Source organism: Arachis hypogaea, chromosome 16 (assembly GCF_003086295.3).
Source record: "Arachis hypogaea cultivar Tifrunner chromosome 16, arahy.Tifrunner.gnm2.J5K5, whole genome shotgun sequence".
NCBI lineage: Eukaryota > Viridiplantae > Streptophyta > Magnoliopsida > Fabales > Fabaceae > Arachis > Arachis hypogaea.
This window is the reverse complement of record NC_092051.1, coordinates 77,385,253-77,409,073: the sequence shown is the minus strand read 5'-3', so window position 1 is coordinate 77,409,073 and position 23,821 is coordinate 77,385,253. Positions and strand designations below refer to the sequence as shown.

Sequence of the window (23,821 nt, the reverse complement as noted above, 5' to 3'; positions counted from 1 at the left end):
CAATTACTTACTTCTGTAAACCCTAGTGACTAGTTTATTATAAATAGAACTTTTTATCATTGTATTCGTAGTCTTGGTTACTCCAGTTCCCCTCTGGGGCCGAGACCAATGAACTCCATTATCACTTATGTATTTTCAACGGTAGAATTTCTGCACTCCATAGATTAAGGTGTGGAGCTCTGCTGTTCCTCAAAGATTAATGCAAAGTACTACTGTTTTCTATTCAATTCAAATTATTCCGCTTCTAAGATATTCATTCGCACTTCAACCTGAATGTGATGAACGTGACAATCATCATCATTCCCTATGAACGTGTGCCTGACATCCACTTCTGTTCTACCTTAGATTGAATGAGTATCTCTTAGATCTCTTAATCAGAATCTTCGTGGTATTCCGAGTAGGACTCTGGGATTGAATGACTGTGACGAACTTCAAACTCGCACGTGCTGGGCGTAGTGACAGATGCAAAAGGATAGTAAATTCTATTCCAGTATGATCGAGAACCTCCAAGATGATTAGCCATGCAGTGACAGCGCATCGGACCATTTTCACAAAGAGGAATAGGATGCAACCATCCACAAGGGTGATGCCTCCAGACGATTAGCCGTGCTGTGACAGAGCATTTGGACCATTTTCCCGAGAGGATTGAAAGTAGCCATTGGCACCGGTGACATCCTTACAAAAAGCCAGCCATGGAAAGGAGTAAGACTGATTGGATGAAGACAGCAGGAAAGCAGAGGTTCAGAGGAACGAAAGCATCTCTATGCGCTTATCTGAAACTCTCACCAATGATTTACATAAGTATTTCTATCCTTATTTTATTATATTAAATTCGAAAACTCCATAACTATTTTATATCCACCTGACTGAGATTTACAAGGTGACCATAGCTTGCTTCATACCAACAATCTCCGTGGGATCGACCCTTATTTATTACTTGGACGACCCAGTGCACTTGCTGGTTAGTTATGCGAAGTTGTGAAAATATGTTTAGACCATGGTTCTGTGCATCCGTTTTTGGTGCCATCGCCAGGGAATCAATTTCGAACAATAATTCACAACCTGAGTAACAATTTCACATACCAACCATCATAGAAAATTCCTAGGATAGACCATTCTGATAGCATGTCAAGAGGGCACCTCCTGATCAGTTGCTTGTATCTTTCCCAGGGATTCACCTTCTCTTTGTCTGAAGGTTTGAACTTCCACTCTGATTTTGCTCATCCTTTGAGGAGGAAAGAATTTGGCCAAGAAAGCATTGACCAGCTTTTCCCAAGAGTCTAGGCTCTCATTAGGTTGATAATCCAACCATATTTTAGCTCTATCTCTTATAACAAAGTGAAAGAGCATAAGTCTGTAGACCTCAGGATTCACTCCATTGGTCTTAACAGTGTCACAAATTTGCAAGAATTCAACTAGGAACTGATGTGGATCTTCCGGTGGAAGTCCATGGAACTTGCAATTCTGTTGCAAAAGAGAGACTAACTGAGGCTTAAGATCAAAGTTGTTATCTCCAATGGCAGGTACAGAGATTCTTTTGCCATAGAAATCAGAGGTAGGCATGGTGAAGTCACCAAGAACCTTTCTTGCCTATCCTTCATGATTAGGTTTGGCTACCATGTTCTCTGCCTCTTGTTCAAAATTTTCTAAAAGATTTCTTCCGGAGTGTTGTGCATAAATTTATTGTAAGCTTGATGCACCACTATTTGGTGGTGTATTCTATGCTTAATATAGGGGATTTTCTCAACCTTTTCCCACATTTATTCACTAAAATAGCATGGATTCATGATTGTCTCCTAATTTGTGTTTAAGTGTGAAAATATGCTTTTTAGCCCTTTTATGTGTTAATTTTGATTCACCTTTGATTCTATTAGATGCTTTAATGTGTTTGTTAGTGAATTCAGGATAGAAAGGCTAGGAATGGATCAAAGGAGTGAAGAGGAAAAGCATGCAAGTGGAGAACTCATGAAGAAACAAGGATTTGGCATGCTGAGATCGACGTGCACACATGGAATGTGAGGTCGCATGGCGACGCGTACGGGTACATGGCGCGTACACGTGGATAGGGAATTGTCAAGCGACGTGTACGCATGACCCACGCATACGTGTCGATTCTCGCACGTGACTCACTTAAAGGCAAAATGCTGGGGGCAAATTCTGGGCTTCCCAAGCCCAGATCCAACACACGTCTGAGCCTATTTAAGGCAGAAATCAAGAGAAGATGGAGGAGCTTTAATCTTAGTTAGTTTTAGTTTAGTTTTCGAGGGAAAGTTAGTTTCTAGAGAGAGAAGCTCTCTCTTCTCTCTATAATTCGGATTAGGTTTAGGTTTTATTTCTCTTCTCTTAGATCTAGATCTACTTTTTCTCTTGCTTCAATTTTCCTTTTGCTTTATGAATTCTTATGTAGATTTCCATTTACCTTTCAATGCAATTTATGAATTCCATGTCTTTTCATGTTTGATTTGGTTTTCTATTATTGATCTCTTGGCATTGTAGTTAGATCTCTCTTTAATTCTTGTAATTCATGTTGTTTACTCTTATTGCCTTTTATGTGTTTGATGAAATTCCTCTTTTAGCTATGAGTTAGATTTTGTTCCTCTTGGCCTAGGTAGAGTAATTAGTGACTCTTGAGTTATCTAATTCTTTTGTTGATTGATAATTAGAAGTTGCTAATTAACTTGAATGCCACTAAAGCTAGTCTTTCATCATTATTAAGCTAGGACTTGTGGAACCAAGTTAATTCATCCACTTGACTTTCCTTCATAGTTAGAGGTTAACTAAGTGGGAGCAATGGACAATTCTCATCACAATTGAGGAGGATAATGAGGATAGGACTTCTAGTTCTCACACCTTGCCAAGAGCTTTTTTGGTTGTTAGTTTATTTCTTTTGCAATTTATAATTCTTGTTTCTTATTCAATAAACCCCAAAACATACCTCTAGGGAGAACGACCCGAGGTTTGAATACTTCAGTTATATTTTAGGGGTTTTTTACTTGTAACAAACAAATGTTTGTATGAAAGGATTATTGTTGGTTTTGAAACTATACTTGCAACGAGAATTCATTTGTGAAATTCTATACCGTCAAAAATCCATTTATCAAAATGGTGCCGTTGCCGGGGAATTGCAATGGTGTTATGTTATTGGTTATTGTATATATGTGAATATTGTGAATAGCCTGATTTTTGGATTGCTTGTTAGATTTTGCTAGTTTTAGGACTTTTGTTTTGGCTATGAGTTTGGTTCTAACTATGTTGTAGGAAATAGAAGCTTCAATGAGGATGTGTATCAAGGATGGGACAATCAAAGGTGGGAGGAGCCATATGCATATGATCAATCTTCATGGCAACAACCTCCACCAATACACTATAAACAAGAGTGATGGGTTGGAAACGAATTCCAACACCTAAAACTCACCGGCAAGTGTACCAAGTCACATCAAGTAGTAATTACTCACATGAGTGAGGTCGATCCCACAGGGATTGAAGGATTGAGCAATTTTGGTTAGGTGGTTGATTTAGTTAAGCAAACAGTTGATGATTTGATTGAATTGTAACCAACAGAGGCTAAATTGCATAAAACTAAAAGGGGGAGGGAGAATTGACAGTAAATTAAAGAGCAGAAAAAGTAAAAGAGCTGAATCTTAAAGTGCAAGAAATATAAATGACTGATAAACCCATATTTCATGAGTTATTTTGTGCTTAGTTTGAGTGATTTATTCAATCCTTCACCCGCTTATTCATATTAATTGCATGGTTTTACTTTCCCTTCCTTATTATGTGATGTATGTGAAAAACATGTTTCCTAAGCTTTAAAATTAATTATTTTTAATTACCTTTATTTAAATTCGATGCCGTGATTAGTATGTTGAGTAGTTTCAGATTTTCTAAGGCAGAATGACTTAAAGGATGGAAAAGGAAACATACAAAAATGGAAGGAAAGCACAAAACGAAGCTTCTGAAGAAACTGGCATCCACGCGATCACATGGACGAAGCGATCGCGTGCCAAGCGCGAATCAGCAGCGATGCGACCGCATGACTGACGTGACCGCGTGGCAAGGAAATGCTTCAAATGACGCGACCGCGTGACCCACGCAGATGCATGACAGAGGCCACGCACCAGAAATTGCAGAAAATGCTCATAGCGAATTCTGAAGCACTTTTTGGCCCAAATCCAAGTCCAGAAGGCATAGACCAGAGGTTAAAAAGTGAGGGAACGGATCCATTCAGAGAGAGCTCGCCAATTTTCACTTTCCATGATTTAGATTTAGTTTGAGAGAGGTTCTCTCCTCTCTCTCTTAGGATTAGGATTAGGATTTATGATTTCTTTTAGTTTGTAAGAGTGACTCTCGATCTAGGTTTAATATTTACTTTAATGCTTTTATGCGTACTTATAAATGTTGCCAACTTGACTTATGAACCCTTTCCATATTATGATTTGAATTAATAATGATATTTGAGGTATTTCAGTTATTGATTGATTTCTCTTTAATTTGTGTTACCATTGTTTCCAATCTGAAGATATTCTATTCCAGCAATTTACTTTTTCTCTTTTTGGTCTTGGTTAAGAAATCAGTAACTCAACAGTTATCAAACTCAACATAATTGATAATCGTTATCTTGCTAATTGAACTGAACTTCAATAATCCCAACATTTTCTTAGGAAATAAATAGGATTCAAAGGTCAACTAATTAGTCCCTTGACTTTCCTTTACTTTAGTAAAGGTTAACTAAGTGGAATTTAGATTCAACTTTCGTTATTGTTGAGGGAGGTAACCAAGTTGGACTTCCAATTCCTTTTACCTTGCCAGAAGTTTGCTTTACAGTATTTATTTATCTTAATTGCCATTTACTCTACTTGTCATTCAAATCACTTGCTTCTCACCTTCTAAACCCCGATTACAACCTTTATAGCCAATAATAAGAACATACTTCCTTGCAGTTCCTTGAGAAGACGACCCGAGGTTTGAATACTCGGTTAACAATTTTTAAGGGGTTTGTTACTTGTGACACCCAAAACGTTTGTAAGAAAGGTTGATTGCTTGGTTTAGTAACTATACTCACAACGAGAGTTTACCATGACCTCTAAACCATCAATCTTCTGCTCTTTCAAAATGGCGCCGTTGCCGGGGAACTGCTAACGTGTGCCTTATTATTGGTTATTGTAAATATTTTTCTTTTGCTTGTTTCTCTATTTTTGTTCTTCCTTTTCATCTTTATTTGCTACCATGAACTCTCACCCCTCTCGCTTTGAGTTTGATTCTAAATTTATTGAAGGAAATAGAAGTTACAGCGGGAATATGCATCAAGGTCAGACCAATCAAGGATGGATGGACCAAGAAGATCTAATCAACCCTTTAGGCAGCAACACCCTCCAAGATATCCTGGACAAAGACCATTCTACAGTGCATACCCAGTTGAAGGATATGGTGGACAACCTTGTAACTACCAACAAGCCCCACCCCGTGCATATAAACCATCCTTTCAACATAACCTCGAACCACCTTACTCATGAGCTTCTCTTCACCATTCGCCACCATATGATCCTTCCTTACCCCAGTACCAATCCAATCACTCCCAATCACCACCACTTTCCTATGTATCATGCCCAAGTCCGGCAACCCGAGAAGCAGAGGTTCGCCTAAAGGAAACAACAAAGAAATTTCAAACAACCATTCGACAACTGGAGCAAGTAGTTATTCAATGGGTTTCTAGGTGCTCAAATAAACAAGGATCAGCCACAGCCCCGTGTGAACAGTCTAACGAAGAGCATAGCATGAAGGAAATACCAGAAACTCCAGTTGACAAGACAGAGAATGAATTCGTACTAGAACAAGTAGAAGAAGCTGTCATTGTTCAAGAAGAAGAGTTGGTTGAAGATCTAGGAGATGCTGAACCTCCATGGGAATCCAGAATTGAGGAGAACTCCGTCAAGGACGCTACAGTTGATGCTAAGGAGGATATTGTACAATCTCCAAGGCAAGTTATTTATGACGAATCAGACGAAATAACCCAGGACACAAATTCCCTTGATGATGATAGTCACAAGTCTAGCTCTCTTAGTAATGAACTTGCATCCGCAAGTGAATTCTCTGAGATCGAGGAATCTTCCCCAAGTGAATATGAAGATGATGTGGAGGTAGATTTCTCTCAACCTCCAATCTATGACTCAAGTGATGAGGAAGACATAGAAGACTTTGACCAGGACACAGATACAATTATAGAACCTTGCAAGGAAGTGGAGAAATTCACAGAAGAGCACAAGGGAATGGAACTTACAGAACCACCAGAAACACCTACCCCAAGGCCATTGCCACATAATACAAGCTTCAAGTGGGTACAATCCTTAACCTTTAACTTTGGTTATTCACTTGAATATGGTTTGCTTGAAATAGATGGCCAGCTTAGAGCTCTTTGCGGCTTTAAGAGTAAGAAGGAAATGGCTCGTACTCAGAGCTGGTGCACAAGGTTCAATAAGGTTCCACGCTTCACCTCGAAGTACACATATTGGTATCATGCTCAATTGCATGGATCACAGAGAACGTTTGGTCACCATGGTGAGATTCTACTTTCTAAACCGCCCGGATAGAAACATATAGATCAAGATGGAGGCGGATTTAATAGCAAAGCTTGGGATCCTGAAATCTATTCTGACATTCGTCACCCCGGGAGCCTGAAAATTTGTCTGAAGTTGCTCAGAAGCTTTACATGCCTAGTATGGGACCCTGGAGGCTATTGGCATTCCAAGCACTGATGGAGATTTCTGGATGAATTTAAACACAAGCCACCATAACAGGAAGCCCTTTCCAATGTCCAACTTAAGGACTTTAAGTAAAGGTGTTAGGTGGGAGACAATCCACCATGGTATGGTCGTTCCTTTTGCAATTTTAATTTTATTTCATTTTGTTTGTTTTTGAATTTTATTTTTATTTAATTAAACTTGGAATCATGCATAGCATTCACATTAAGCATTGCATCCTGCATTCAGTTAAAAAAAAAAAGGGGGGGATGCACGATGCGACCGCATGCCCCATGCGATCGCGTCACATGGCGAACTACACTTCCCACACGACCGCGTCATCCACGCGACCGCGTGACCTGGAGATTGGCGTAAATATCCAACGTCCAGAAAGTTAGGCTGGAATCGTGTGGCCCTTGTGCGTTTTGCACAATTTGGCCCACGCGATCGCATGTCCCATGCGATCGCGTCCCTTGCACAGTACCAATCCCACGCAACCGCGTGAGCGACGCGATCGCGTCGCATGGATTGCACATCACCCTAGAAGGGGACAGAGAGTTGTGCTGAAACGGTGCTGGAGTCGTGCGTTTAGCACAATTTCCAGCGACGCGATCGCGTGACCCACGCGATCGCGTCAACCCCTCTTCCATCCCTTTCATAAGATCGCGCGCCCCACGCGATCGCGTCACTCCCATTTTCACCCCAACCACGCGACCGCGTGCCCCACGTGGCCGCGTGGATTCGAAAATACAACCCCCCGGCCACGCGAACCCTATCAGTCGCGCAGCCCCCCAACCCTCTTCTCCCTCCCTTCTTCTTCTTCTCCCAACCACCACCCAGCACCACCCAGCAACCACCGCGCCTCCACCCAGACGCTGCCGCCATCCAGACGCCGCCGTTGTACCACCCCCTCCCCTTCTTTCTTCTTCTTTCTTCCTCTCTTCTCCCCTCTCCGCCACTGCCCTCTGCGACCACCACCCACCACCCACCACCGCCGGCCATCCAACCGCGCCCCTCCGCCACCCACACGCAACCCCCCTCCCTTCCTCTATCAATTACCCTAAACCCTATCCCCATTACCCCCTTCTCCACTGCCCCCTCAGCAGCCACCGTGCCGCCGTACCCCGCCACCGCGCTGGACGCCGCCGCAGCCACCATCCAGCCGCTTTCTTACCCCGTTCTACTCCTCACGCCTACCAGGTTCCGCAACACGCAATCCTTTTTTTTCGTTCGTAGTTTTTCTTATTTTTCCCATTTATGTTCGTGTTTAGGATAGCTAGACATGCATGCTGTAGTGGATTTTTAGGTTGTTAGGTAGCTTAGGCTGTGGTTAGTGGATTTAGGTCTGTTTACTTGCACTGTTCATGCTTCTGTTTTATCATAACTGCAATTCTGCTGTTCCTGTGACCTTGTTCATATGCTGTGATTTCCTGCATTTGCTACTTGTTACTCTGAATTTTCATGTTTCTATTAATTATAGGAAACTGCAGCAAGTTTTTTTTAATTCATATGAACTGCCTTGTTTGCTGTTTATTTTCTGGGACAATCCAACTTTAGCCGGAATGCTGCCCAAATTTCTTTTAATTGTTTTCATTAATGTTTTGGTTTGGCAATCTGAACTCTGTTGTCCTCTGCTTTACCTAAACCATTTCATGAATGATATGGTAGACTTTCTTATCCTTTTTGATTTCCTGGTTTATAAACTGCATCTGTGATATTCTGATTCCAATTCTTGCTTTGTTTCTATCTGTTTGAATCAACATCACCCTGTTTTCCTTGTTTGGTTATGAGTCACTATAGTCCCCACCTGTGAATCCTTGTTACATGAAATATTTTCTTTATGCCACTTACTTTAACCAACACTTTACTGCTTTACTAATTTTAATTTATTAACCCCTCTTTCAACTTCTAACCATACTAATTTTTTTTTACAATCTCTTTTCTAATTTTTCACTGTCCTCTAACTTTATAACCATGGCATACTGAAAATTTTTTTATTTAACTTGAATTCTGATACATTTTAGTTTGTAAATTCTTCCTTTCCAAATTTCAAACTGCTAAACAATCCTTCATGCACAATTACTTGACTCATTTACCTCATTCTAATTCTCTTTGCCGCTTTGAGTTTTCTTTGTTTAAATTGCCTATTTGCTTCTCTATTTTTATCCATATCCTGGTTTACCATTTTTCAGGATGTCTGCCTCACAAAGGAAAGAAAAAGGCAAGGCTACTGGCAAGCGTAAGAGAGAAGATTCCTCCCAGTCCATCATTGCACTCATGCATGATTCCTCATGGCGGGAGAAGAACTTTACACAGCAGGAAAAAGCTGACCAGCTGCTCCCTGCAAATGATTCAATAAAATTTGCAAACCGGTACTGTGAGTTGAAGTATCCGGCATTTGCAAACTCCAGGAATCTATACCTAGAGAGAACTCTGAAGATTCCAGAAGCACTCCAGCAGTACACCACTGAGCAAATCAAGCAAAGAGGTTGGTTCTTTCTGGAGAGAACATTGACAGAGGTCAATGCATCTTGGGTCCGGAAATTCTACTACAACTACTACATCACCACCCTAGATGCAGTGACCCTGAGAGGAAAACAAATTCTAGTCACTGAGGAGGCCTTAGAGGACATTCTCCAGCTCCCAGCTGGTGCACGAAATTGTGATCTCCAGGCTCGAACAAATCCTGGTAATGGCTCCAAAGCTTGGTGCTCTGATCTTAATTCATACTTGTCAGAACTTCGATACAACTAACCAGCAAGTGCACTGGGTCGTCCAAGTAATACCTTACGTGAGTAAGGGTCGAATCCCACGGAGATTGTTGGTATGAAGCAAGCTATGGTCACCTTGCAAATCTCAGTCAGGTGGATTTAAACATGATACTTTATTAGATTAAAATAAACAATGAAAGGGATAGAGATACTTATGTAGATTCATTGGCAGGAATTTCAGATAAGCGAATGGAGATGCTTTTCGTTCCTCTGAACCTCTGCTTCCCTGCTATCTTCATCCAATCAGTCTTACTCCTTTCCATGGCTGGCTGTATGCAAGGGCATCACCGTTGTCAGTGGCTACATCCCCTCCTCTCAGTGAATCATATGCTCACGCACCCTGTCACGGCACGGCTATTCATCTGTCGGTTCCCGATCATGCTGGAATAGGATTCACCCTCCTTTTGCGTCTGTCACTAACGCCCAGCACTCGCGAGTTTGAAGCTCGTCACAGTCATTCAATCATTGAATCCTACTCAGAATACCACAGACAAGGTTTAGACCTTCCGGATTCTCTTGAATGCCGCCATCATTCTAGCTTACGCCACGATGATTCTGGTTAGGAGATCTAAGAGATACTCATTCTAGCTTAATTCATGTAGAACAGAAGTGTTTGTCAGGCACGCGTTCATAAGGGGAAAGGATGATGAGCGTCACACATAATCATCACCTTCATCACGTTCTTGGGTGCGAATGGATATCTTAGAAGAGAAATAAGAAGAATTGAATAGAAAACAGTAGTACTTTGCATTAATCTTTGAGGAACAGCAGAGCTCCACACCTTAATCTATAGAGTGTAGAAACTCTACCATATGAAAATACATAAGTGAAGGTCCAGGCATGGCCGAGATGGCCAGCCCCCTTGATCTAAGAACAATGTGTTCAAAGATGATCCTAAGATCCTAAGACGATCAAAAGATGCCTAATACAATAGTAAGAGGTCCTATTTATAATAAACTAGTCACTAGGGTTTACATGAGTAAGTAATTGATGCATAAATCCACTTCCTGGGCCCACTTGGTGTGTGTTTGGGCTGAGCCTGAGTGTTGCACGTGCAGAGGCCATTTGTGGAGTTGAACGCCAGTTTCTGTGCCAGTTTGGGCGTTCAACTCTGGTTTTGGATCCTTTTCTGGCGCTGGACGCCAGATTTGGGCAGAAGGCTGGCGTTGAATGCCAGTTTACGTCGTCAATTCTTGGCCAAAGTATGGACTATTATATATTGCTGGAAAGCCCTGGATGTCTACTTTCCAACGCAGGGAGGTCAGAATCCAACAGCATCAGCAGTCCTTTTTCAACCTCTGAATCTGATTTCTGCTCAAGTCCCTCAATTTCAGCCAGAAAATACCTGAAATCTCAGAAAAACACACAAACTCATAGTAAAGTCCAGAAATGTGAATTTAACATAAAAACTAATGAAAACATCCCTAAAAGTAACTAGATTCTACTAAAAACATACTAAAAACAATGTCAAAAAGCGTATAAATTATCCGCTCATCACAACACCAAACTTAAATTGTTGCTTGTCCCCAAGCAACTGAAAATCAAATAGGATAAAAAGAAGAGAATATACTATAAATTCCAAACTATCAATGAAACATAGCTTCAATCAAATGAGCGGGACTTATAGCTTTTTGCCTCTTGAATAGTTTTGGCATCTCACTTTATCCATTGAGGTTCAGAATGATTGGCATCTATAGGAACTTCAGATTTCGAATAGTGTTATTGACTCTCCTAGTTCAGTATGATGATTCTTGAACACAGCTTTTTTATGAGTCTTGGCCGTGGCCCTAAGCACTTTGTTTTCCAGTATTACCACCGGATACATAAATGCCACAGACACATAATTGGGTGAACCTTTTCAGATTGTGACTCAGCTTTGCTAAAGTCCCCAATTAGAGGTGTCCAGGGTTCTTAAGCACACTCTTTTTTTGCTTTGGACCTTGACTTTAACCGCTCAGTCTCAACTTTTCACTTGACACCTACACGCCACAAGCACATGGTTAGGGACAGCTTGGTTTAGCCGCTTAGACCAGGATTTTATTCCTTTAGGCCCTCCTATCCACTGATGCTCAAAGCCTTGGGATCCTTTTTATTTGCCCTTGCCTTTTGGTTTTAAGGGTTATTGGCTTTTTCTGCTTGCTTTTTCTTTTTAATTTTTTTTTTCTCGCCTATATTTTTTTTTTCTTTTTTTTTTCTGCAAGCTTTGTTCTTTGCTGCTTTTTCTTGCTTCAAGAATCATTTTTATGATTTTTCAGATTATCAAATAACATGTCTCCTAGTCATCATTCTTTCAAGAGCCAACATATTTAACATTCTTAAACAACAACTTCAAAAGACATATGCACTGTTCAAGCATACATTCAGAAAACAAGAAGCATTATCACCACATCAATATAATTAAACTAAGTTCAAGGATAAATTCAAAACTCATGTACTTCTTGTTCTTTTGAATTAAAACAGTTTTTATTTTAAGAGAGGTGATGATGGATTCATAGGACATTCATAATTTTAAGACAGAGTTACTAACTACTAATGATCGTGTAATGAAGACACAAACATAGATAAGCACATAACATAGAAAATGAAAAACAGAGAAAGTAAGAACAAGGAATGAGTCCACCTTAGTGATGTCCTTGAGCTCTTCTATGTCTCTTCCTTGCCTTGGCTGCTCCTCCTTCATTGCTTTTAGATCTTCTCTGATTTCATGAAGGATGATGGAGTGCTCTTGATGTTCCACCCTTAGTTGCTTCCAATAATTGTGTGGAAGAAAATGTATCCCCTGAGGTATCTCAGGGATCTCTTGATTTGCAGTCAAATGTTCTACCACTGAGCTATAGACCCTTGATGGAAGCTTTTGTCTTCCCTTTCCTCTTTCTAGAGGTTTCTCTGGCCTTAGGTGCCATCAATGGTTATGGAAAAAACAAAAAAGCTATGCTTTTACCACACCAAACTTAGAATGTTGCTCGCCCTCGAGCAAAAGAAGAAAGAATAGAAGAAGAAGAAGAGGATATGGAGGAGATGGATGGGAGTGTGTATTCGGCCATATGGGTGGGATTGGGTGGGAGAGAGATGATGAGGTAAATGGGGATACTGTGGGGTCCACAGATCCTGAGGTGTCAACGCATTTACATCCCTGCACCAATTTAGGCATGTAAAATGCCCTTGCACACAACTCTGGGCGTTCAGCGCCAGGTTGGTGCCCTTTTTGGGCGTTCAACGCCCCTTTGCTGCCATTTCTGGTGTTGAACGCCAGAACCATGCTTGTTCTGGGCGTTCAGCGCCAGGATGCTCCCATTCTGGGCGTTCAGCGCCAGAACTATGCTCTGTTCTGGCATTTGAACGCCAGACAGATGCTCCTCCAGGGTGTGATTTTTCTTCTGCTGTTTTTGATTCCGTTTTTTATTTTTTTGTTTATTTTGTGACTCCACATGATCATGAACCTAAGAAAACATGAAAAATAAGAATTAGATAAACATTGGGTTGCCTCCCAACAAGCGCTTCTTTAATATCAATAGCTTGACAGTGGGCTCTCATGGAGCCTCACAGATGTGCAGAGCTTTGTTGAAACTCTCCAACACCAAACTTAGAGTTTGGATATGGGAGTTCAACACCAAACTTAGAGTTTGGTTGTGGCCTCCCAACACCAAACTTAGAGTTTGACTGTGGGGGCTCTGGTTGACTCTGCTTGGAGAGAAGCTTTTCCTGCTTCCTTCCCATGGTTGCAGAGGGAGATCCTTGAGTTTTGAATACAAGGGAGTTCTCATTCCATTGAAGGACTATTTCACCTCTGTCAACATCAATCACAGCTCTTGCTGTGGCCAGGAAAGGTCTTCCTAGGATGATGGATTCATCCTCTTCCTTTCCAGTGTCCAGGACTATGAAATCAGTAGGTATGTAAAGGCCCTCAACCTTTACTAATACATCTTCTACTTGTCCATAAGCCTGTTTTCTTGAGCTGTCTGCCATCTCTAGTGAGATTTTAGCAGCTTGCACCCCATAGATTCCCAGTTTCTCTATTACAGAGAGGGGCATGAGGTTTATTCCTGAACCAAGGTCACACAGAGCCTTAAAGATCATGGTGCCTATGGTACAGGGTATTATGAACTTTCCAGGATCCTGTCTCTTCTGAGGCAATGTCAGTTGATCCAGATCACTTAGTTCATTGATGAACAAGGGAGGTTCAACTTCCCAAGCATCAATGCCAAACAATTTGGCATTCAGCTTCATGATTGCACCAAGAAACTTGGCAGTTTGCTCTTCAGTGACATCCTCATTCTCTTCAGAAGAGGAATACTCATCAGAGCTCATGAAGGGCATAAAGAGGTTCAATGGAATCTCTATGGTCTCTAGATGAGCCTCAGAGTCCTTTGGTTCCATAGAGGGAAGCTCCTTATTGATCACTGGACGTCCCTGGAGGTCTTCATCCTTGGGATTCACGTCCTCTCCTCTCCTCAGAGGTTCGGCCATGGCGCTTATGTCAATGGCCTTGCACTCTCCTTTTGGGTTCTCTTCTGTATTGCTTGGGAGAGTACTAGGAGGGATTTCAGTGATCCTTTTACTCAGCTGGCCCACTTGTGCTTCCAGATTTCTAATGGAAGACCTTGTTTCATTCATGAAACTTACAGTGGCCTTAGATAGATCAGAGACTAGATTTGCTAAATTAGAAGCATTTTGTTCAGAGTTCTCTGTCTGTTGCTGAGTTGATGATGGAAAAGGCTTGCTATTGCTAAACCTGTTTCTTCCACCATTATTAAAGCCTTGTTGAGGCTTCTGATCCTTCCATGAGAAATTTGGATGATTTCTCCATGTTGAGTTATAGGTGTTTCCATAAGGTTCACCTAAGTAATTTACCTCTGCTATTGCAGGGTTTTCAGGATCATAGGCTTCTTCTTCAGAAGATGCCTCTTGAGTACTGTTGGATGCAGCTTGCATTCCATGCAGACTTTGAGAGATCATATTGACTTGCTGAGTCAATATTTTATTCTGAGCCAATATGGCATTCAAAGTATCAACCTCAAGAACTCCCTTCTTCATAGGCGTCCCATTATTCACAGGATTCCTTTCAGAAGTGTACATGAACTGGTTATTAGCAACCATGTCAATGAGTTCTTGAGCTTCTGCAGGCGTTTTCTTTAGGTAAATGGATCCACCTGCAGAAGTGTCCAGTGACATCTTTGATAGCTCAGATAAACCATCATAGAATATATCCAGGATGGTCCATTCTGAAAGCATGTCAGAAGGACACTTTTTGGTCAACTGTTTGTATCTTTCCCAAGCTTCATAGAGGGATTCACCTTCTTTCTGTCTGAAGGTTTGAACATCAGCTCTAAGCTTGCTCAGCTTTTGAGGAGGAAAGTACTTGGCTAAGAAAGCCGTGACCAGCTTATCCCAAGAGTTCAGGCTGTCTTTGGGTTGAGAATCCAACCATAATCTAGCTCTGTCTCTTACAGCAAAAGGGAAAAGCATGAGCCTGTAGACTTCAGGATCTACTCCATTAGTCTTAACAGTATCACATATCTGCAAGAATTCAGTTAAGAACTGAAAAGGATCTTGCAGTTCTGCTGCATCAGAGAAACTAATTGAGGTTTCAGCTCAAAGTTGTTTGCTCCAATGGCAGGAATGGAGATGTTTCTTCCATGTAAATTGGAATTAGGTGCAGTGAAGTCACCAAGCATCTTCCTTACATTATTATTATTTTCGGCTGCCATCTCCTCTGCTTGTTCGAAAATTTCTGAAAGGTTTTCTCTGGATTGTTGTATTTTAGCTTCTCTTAATTTTCTCTTCAGAGTCCTTTCAGGTTCTGGATCTGCTTCCACAAGAATGTTCTTATCCTTGCTCCTGCTCATATGAAAAGGAAGAATGGACAGAAAAATGATAATAATAATAGAGATCCTTTATACCACAGTATAGAGATCCCTTTGTGAGTGGAAGAAAAGGGGGAGACAAAGAATGTAATATAATGGAAGAAACACAACTGTGAGAATGGAAGAGATGTGAGATGAGATGTTAGGATATGAATAAATAGAATAGGATGGGGGAGGTATAATTTTCGAAAATTATTTTGAAAAGGAGTTAGTGATTTTTGAAAATTGGTTTTTGAAAATTTGTTAGTATTTTTCGAGAATTTTTTTGAAATAAAAATAAAAATAAAAATAATTAGTTAATTAAAAAGAAATTTTTGAAAAAGGGGGAGATATTTTCGAAAATTAGAAAGAGAGAATTAGTTAGGTGGTTTTGAAAAAGTTAAGAAACAAACAAAAAGTTAGTTAGTTAGTTGAAACAAATTTTGAAAAGATAAGAAGTTAGGAGGTTAGAAAAGATATTTTGAAAAGATATTTTTGAAAAAGATAAGATAAGAAGATATTTTTGAAAAGATATGATAGAAATTAGTTTTTGAAAAAGATTTGATTTTTAAAATCACAATAAATGACTTGATTCATAAGAAATCACAAGATATGATTCTAGAACTTAAAGTTTGAATCTTTCTTAACAAGCAAGTAACAAACTTCAAATTTTTGAATCAAAACATTAATTGATTATGTTATTTTCGAAAATTTTGTATAAAAATAAGAAAAAGATTTTTGAAAAATATTTTTGGAATTTTCGAAAATAACTAATAATTTTGAAAAAGATTTGATTTTTGAAAAAGATTTTGAAAAAGATAAGATTTTCAAATTGAAAATTTGATTTGACTCATAAGGAACAACTTGATTTTAAAAATTTTTTGAAAAAGTCAATCCAAATTTTTGAATTTGATGAGAGAAAAAGGGAAAGATATTTTTTTTATTTTTGAAATTTTTATGAAAAACATGAAAATTATGCAATGCGTGAAATTTTTAGATCGAAACAATGAATGCATGCAAGAATGCTATGAATGTCAAGATGAACACCAAGAACACTATGAATGTCAAGATGAACATCATAGACACAATTTTGAAAAAATTTTTAATGCAAAGAAATCATGCAAGACACCAAACTTAGAATTCTTTAATGCTTACGCACTAAGAATTCAAGAATGCATAAGAAAAACATGAAAAGACACAGAACAAAAAATCATCAAGATCAAACAAGAAGACTTACCAAGAACAACTTGAAGATCATGAAGAACACTATGAATGCATGAAATTTTCGAAAAAAATGCAAGATGCATATGCAAGTGACACCAAACTTATGATATGACTCAAGACTCAAACAAGAACAAAAAATATTTTTGATTTTTATGATTTTCTAATTTTTTTGGATTTTTATTTTATATTTTTCGAAAATTAAAAGGAAAAATAAAGATTCCAAAATTTTTAATATGAATTCCAGGAATCTTGCATTCTTAGTCTAAAGCTTCAGTCCAGGAATTAGACATGGCTCACTAGCCAGCCAAGCTTTCAAAGAAAGCTCCAGTCCAAAACACTAGACATGGCCAATGGCCAGCCAAGCTTCAGCATTTAACACCAGAGTATATTGATCTTGATAACAAATTGCTGCTCATCATTTATCAAGTATGTAACTTACCTCTGATGGTTTGGAAGCCTCAGTCCAAAAGAATTTAGACATGGCTTTACAGCCAGCCAGGCTTCTCATGCTTCATGAAACACTAGAATTCATTCTTAAAAATCTTGAATAAAATTTTTGAAAATATTTTTATTTTTTTTCGAAAACAGATGAGAAAATTTTAGAAATATTTTTGAAAAATTTTTGAAAAGAAAACGAAAAGAAAGTTACCCAATCTGAGCAACAAGATGAACCGTCAGTTGTCCAAACTCGAACAATCCCCGGCAACGGTGCCAAAAACTTGGTGCTGTTGCCAGATCAAAAGGGAATCTGGCACTGATGTTACCGAACCAAAAGCTTGCCGAAGACTCAAACAATCCCCGGCAACGGCGCCAAAAACTTGGTGCACGAAATTGTGATCTCCAGGCTCGAACAAATCCTGGTAATGGCTCCAAAGCTTGGTGCTCTGATCTTAATTCATACTTGTCAGAACTTCGATACAACTAACCAGCAAGTGCACTGGGTCGTCCAAGTAATACCTTACGTGAGTAAGGGTCAAATCCCACGGGGATTGTTGGTATGAAGCAAGCTATGGTCACCTTGCAAATCTCAGTCAGGCGGATTTAAACATGATACTTTATTAGATTAAAATAAACAATGAAAGGGATAGAGATACTTATGTAGATTCATTGGCAGGAATTTCAGATAAGCGAATGGAGATGCTTTTCGTTCCTCTGAACCTCTGCTTCCCTGCTATCTTCATCCAATCAGTCTTACTCCTTTCCATGGCTGGCTGTATGCAAGGGCATCACCGTTGTCAGTGGCTACATCCCCTCCTCTCAGTGAATCATATGCTCACGCACCCTGTCACGGTACGGCTATTCATCTGTCGGTTCCCGATCATGCTGGAATAGGATTCACCCTCCTTTTGCGTCTGTCACTAACGCCCAGCACTCGCGAGTTTGAAGCTCGTCACAGTCATTCAATCATTGAATCCTACTCAGAATACCACAGACAAGGTTTAGACCTTCCGGATTCTCTTGAATGCCGCCATCATTCTAGCTTAAGCCACGAAGATTCTGGTTAGGAGATCTAAGAGATACTCATTCTAGCTTAATTCATGTAGAACATAAGTGTTTGTCAGGCACGCGTTCATAAGGGGGAAGGATGATGAGCGTCACACATAATCATCACCTTCATCACGTTCTTGGGTGCGAATGGATATCTTAGAAGAGAAATATGAAGAATTGAATAGAAAACAGTAGTACTTTGCATTAATCTTTGAGGAACAGCAGAGCTCCACACCTTAATCTATGGAGTGTAGAAACTCTACCATATGAAAATACATAAGTGAAGGTCCAGGCATGGCCGAGATGGCCAGCCCCCTTGATCTAAGAACAATGCGTTCAAAGATGATCCTAAGATCCTAAGGTGATCAAAAGATGCCTAATACAATAGTAAGAGGTCCTATTTATAATAAACTAGTCACTAAGGTTTACATGAGTAAGTAATTGATGCATAAATCCACTTCCTGGGCCCACTTGGTGTGTGTTTGGGCTGAGCCTGAGTGTTGCACGTGCAGAGGCCATTTGTGGAGTTGAACGCCAGTTTCTGTGCCAGTTTGGGCGTTCAACTCTGGTTTTGGATCCTTTTCTGGCGCTGGACGCCAGATTTGGGCAGAAGGCTGGCGTTGAACGCCAGTTTACGTCGTCAATTCTTGGCCAAAGTATGGACTATTATATATTGCTGGAAAGCCCTGGATGTCTACTTTCTAACGCAGGGAGGTCAGAATCCAACAGCATCAGCAGTCTTTTTTCAACCTCTGAATCTGATTTCTGCTCAAGTCCCTCAATTTCAGCCAGAAAATACCTGAAATCACAGAAAAACACACAAACTCATAGTAAAGTCCAGAAATGTGAATTTAACATAAAAACTAATGAAAACATCCCTAAAAGTAACTAGATTCTACTAAAAACACACTAAAAACAATGTCAAAAAGCGTATAAATTATCCGCTCATCACCAGCCAAGTCCGATCAGCCTGATGGTTATTCAAAGGCTGAGGAGGACATGCGCCTGATGCAGTTTGATTGGGATGCTGTAAAGGCACGGATAGCTCTCGACCCGACTGTTCCTTGGGAGATGGGTCAGGACACCACCATGCCTAGAGGGATCAAGAGGGCGTACTTAAATGATGAGGCTCAGTTATGGCACCAGATCTTGAGCAATTATTGCATGCCGAGTACTCATGAGACGGAGATCCCAGCTGCTATGATCACCCTCCTATGGTGTGTGCTGGAGGGTAAGGACCTTTATCTACCACGCTTTATCCGGCATTATATGGCCAGGGTCCACATCCGAGGCACCCTCCCTTTCCCGTATCTGGTTACACACTAGGCCGTCGAGCTGACGTGCCATGGGAGGATGCCGATGAGAGACCACCAGCGGCGGACTGCAGGAAGATCATTCCTCACAGCAGGAACTTCCTAGCCTTGGGCTATAGACCACTACCCTTCACTGCTACTGATGAAACATCCCCACGATCTGCTGGACCCTCTTCATCCACAGCTGCCACTGCTGCCCCTGCTGCTACCACTACACCTCCACCTGCCTCTGAGCCTGTATACCGCCTATTCCGACAGCTTGATCAGATGGAGTGCCATAACCGGCGCCGGTATGAGAGATTGGAGCGTCGCAGCCAGCGACGCTATTCGCATATGAAGCTGATGATCCGACAGGGTGGTGACATCCCCTCTGAGCCCGATACACCATCTGAGCCATCAGAGGAGGAGGAGGATGAGACTCATTTCCAGGAGGAGACCCATCAGCAGGTAGCCACAGAGCAGGCCGCCCCGCATCAGGAGGTTACACATCAGATCGAGGCTGCAGATCCGGAGATCCCAATCCAGTCAGCACCGCCTCTACAGCAGCCAGACCCTCAGCCCACCACCACCACAGAGCCTCCAGCTACCATCCCTACCAGTGATGACAACCCTTCACACCCGGCTTGACTGAGCATCAGGGACGATGCTTCATTTTAAGTGTGGGGAGGTCGCCATCTCTGGCGTTTTATTTTGGTGAACCACTACATCTCTTTTTCTTTTATTTTGGATATTTTTCTGTATTTTTCTTTTTTTCTGAGTACTTATACATTGCTGCTTTTATGTATTTTTACTCTATTTTGCATTTTGCATTTTTAGTTCATTTTGCAATTCTGACTTATTAGTGGATTAATTAGTTTAGTTTACCCTTTTTAGCATAAGATAGCATTATTTAAATTAAAAAAAATATAAAAAGGAAGTAAGCTAGGAAATTGAACATACCAGATTTAAATCCATAAACCTTGTATATATAGCATTACATCATATAGTTAAGCTGACAACATTTCATCAAGGAGGAACATTAAAACTTTAAAGGATACCCTAAATAATTTTTTTTATGAGAATAATGGGAATTTTTAACTAAACCTGCATAACAGATATGAATGATATATGATGCTTGAGTTAGAGAACACACAGCCTGTGAGTATTGAGCTTAATTGTATGGTTGCATTCAAACCATAATTTCATTCCTGTGTGTTTCGCTTCTTTTTATTCTGATGTTCTTTACTTTGCTTTAATCTATATGTCCAATTATAGAATCTAGATACATACCAAAAGAATGATTAAGGCCATCATTTGATTTTTCACTTACCCCAAAATAACCTACCTTTCACATTACCCTTGTTAGCCCCCTTGAGCCTTTAAAAATCCCTTTTATTCTATTTAACTACACTACTAGCCTTAAGCAGAAAAACAAAATAAAATCCCAAGTTGAATACTTGGTTAGCTTAAGATAGAAAATTATAAATAGATTAAAATATAGGAAACCTATTGGGAACATGGATGATAGAAACACAAGGGTAGAAAAGTTAAAAGAAATAAAATAAAATTTGGGAAGCATGCTCATGAGAAATCAAAGTGATTCAATTACCATGTGCATAAAAAAAAAAGGGTTAAAGTTATTTTTCAGCATTCAATAAAAGGGAATACAAAAAAAAAAATCCCCCAATGCAAAATAAAAGTAATGCACATGGGATAAAAATAAAATTAAAACATGAGCATGTCACAACAAGTGGGATAGTGTGGGAAAATTGGTAAAGAAAGTTTTGTTCTACTAAATATGTATGTTAGGTGAGATCTTAGTCTAATTAAGGATTCACTTATTAGCTCCCTTAGCCTTATACATATATCCTTACCTTCACCTTGGCCCCATTACAACCTTAATTAAAGACCTCATGACTTTTGGTATGACTGTACTCTATAATTGTTGATTGGTTAGATGAAGAACAAAGTGATAGAAAGTAAGAATAAAGAAAAAAGAAGAGTGAATAAACCCAATAAACACTGAGTGACTAGAGGGTAAACACAAAATCCAGTGAGGGTTCAATAGCTCATCAGCATATATCTGTGCTTAAATTACTAATTGTTTTGCAAGTTTGTACAATATTTTCCATCTCATTTGCTAAAATGCTTTATTATTTAAGGGTTGGCTATATATATATATATATATATATATATATATATATATATATATATATATGACTCTTTGAGAATGTGAATTAATTTGACTACATGTAAGCTTCATATATGAGTGGATAAATTGGAATTGCATGACTCATTCAGGTAGATGCATTTAGAATAGGTTGCATTGCATAACATTCTACCACTTTAACCTTACCTTATTCTTTACCTTGGATTTAGCATGAGGACATGCTATTGTTTAAGTGTGGGGAGGTTGATAAACCCATATTTCATGAGTTATTTTGTGCTTAGTTTGAGTGATTTATTCAATCCTTCACCCGCTTATTCATATTAATTGCATGGTTTTACTTTCCCTTCCTTATTATGTGATGTATGTGAAAAACATGTTTCCTAAGCTTTAAAATTAATTATTTTTAATTACCTTTATTTCCATTCGATGCCGTGATTAGTGTATTGAGTAGTTTCAGATTTTCTAAGGCAGAATGACTTAAAGGATGGAAAAGGAAACATACAAAAATGGAAGGAAAGCACAAAACGGAGCTTCTGAAGAAACTGGCATCCATGCGATTGCATGGACGAAGCGATCGTGTGCCAAGCGCGAATCAGCAGCGACGCGACCGCATGACTGACGCGACCGCACGCCTTAAGCAGAACGCACATGACGCGGTCGCATGACTGACGCGACCGCGTGGCAAGGAAATGCTCCGAATGACGCGACCGCGTGACCCACGCAGACGCGTGACAGAGGCCACGCACCAGAAATTGCAGAAAACACTCATAGCGAATTATGAAGCCCTTTTTGGCCTAAATCCAAGTCCATAAGGCATAGACCAGAGGTTACAAAGTGAGGGAACGCATCCATTCAGAGAGAGCTCGCCAATATTCACTTTCCATGATTTAGATTTAGTTTGAGAGAGGTTCTCTCCTCTCTCTCTTAGGATTAGGATTAGGATTTAGGACTTCTTTTAGTTTGTAAGAGTGACTCTCGATCCAAGTTTAATAACTTTAATGCTTTTATGCGTACTTATAAATGTTGCCAACTTGACTTATGAACCCTTTCCATATTATGATTTGAATTAATAATGATATTTGAGGTATTTCAGTTATTGATTGATTTCTCTTTAATTTTTGTTACCATTGTTTCCAATCTGAAGATATTCTATTCCAGCAATTTACTTTTTCTCTTTTTAGTCTTGGTTAAGAAATCAGTAACTCAACAGTTATCAAACTCAACATAATTGATAATCGTTATCTTGCTAATTGAACTGAACTTCAATAATCCCAACTTTTTCTTAGGAAATAAATAGGATTCGAAGGTCAACTAATTAGTCCCTTGACTTTTCTTTACTTTAGTAAAGGTTAACTAAGTGGAATTTAGATTCAACTTTCGTTATTGTTGAGGGAGGTAACCAAGTTGGACTTCCATTTCCTTTTACCTTGCCAGAAGTTTGCTTTACAGTATTTATTTATCTTAATTGCCATTTACTCTACTTGTCATTCAAATCACTTGCTTCTCACCTTCTAAACCCCGATTACAACCTTTATAGCCAATAATAAGAACATACTTCCTTGTAGTTCCTTGAGAAGACGACCCGAGGTTTGAATACTCGGTTAACAATTTTTAAGGGATTTGTTACTTGTGACACTCAAAACGTTTGTAAGAAAGGTTGATTGCTTGGTTTAGTAACTATACTCACAACGAGAGTTTACCATGACCTCTAAACCATCAATCTTACGCTCTTTCAATGACTGAAACTTAAATTGCAAGAAATGTAAGTAGCTGAAGCTTAGAGTGCAAGAAATGTAAATTGCTTGAATAATAAAAGGGTGTGTGATGCTGGGATTCAGAATTTAATAACAGAAAGTAAAGAAGATGAAGTAAATGCAGTAGATCTAAACAGAATTGGGAAATTGCAATGAAGAACAAACAGAAAGTAAGTTCAACTCAATTGCAAGAGCTAAGAAAGAAATTCAAGAGCTAAAAGGCTCAATGAGACTAGAAAACAAGTCTAGATCTCAATTCCTCCCTTGATCCAACAGAGAACAAATTGCAGAAGAAAAGAAAATTTAAAAGCAGTAAAGGAAACTCAAATCCACTTCTTGGAACAATTGAGAAGAGAGGTAAAAGATGATTCTCAAACTTAGAATCAATGAAGCTCTTCAATCTCAATTCAAATTCCAAGAGAAAAGAGCCAATGTAGCAGAAGAAATGAAAATGAAATCAGAAAGCTAAGTACAATTTACAATTCCTTAGAATTATGCAGAAGAGAACAAAGACGAATTGTAGATCAAAGATTGAAATAGAA

General features: G+C 39.6%; 1 non-coding gene across 1 annotated transcript; it reads left to right on the top strand.

The window, feature by feature from the left end:
• The first annotated feature begins 14,734 nt into the window (after nt 1-14,734).
• On the top strand, nt 14,735-14,842 carry LOC112760956 (small nucleolar RNA R71). The gene has a single exon (XR_003181368.1). It is a non-coding gene; the product is annotated as a small nucleolar RNA R71 (small nucleolar RNA).
• Nucleotides 14,843-23,821: the final 8,979 nt, after the last annotated feature.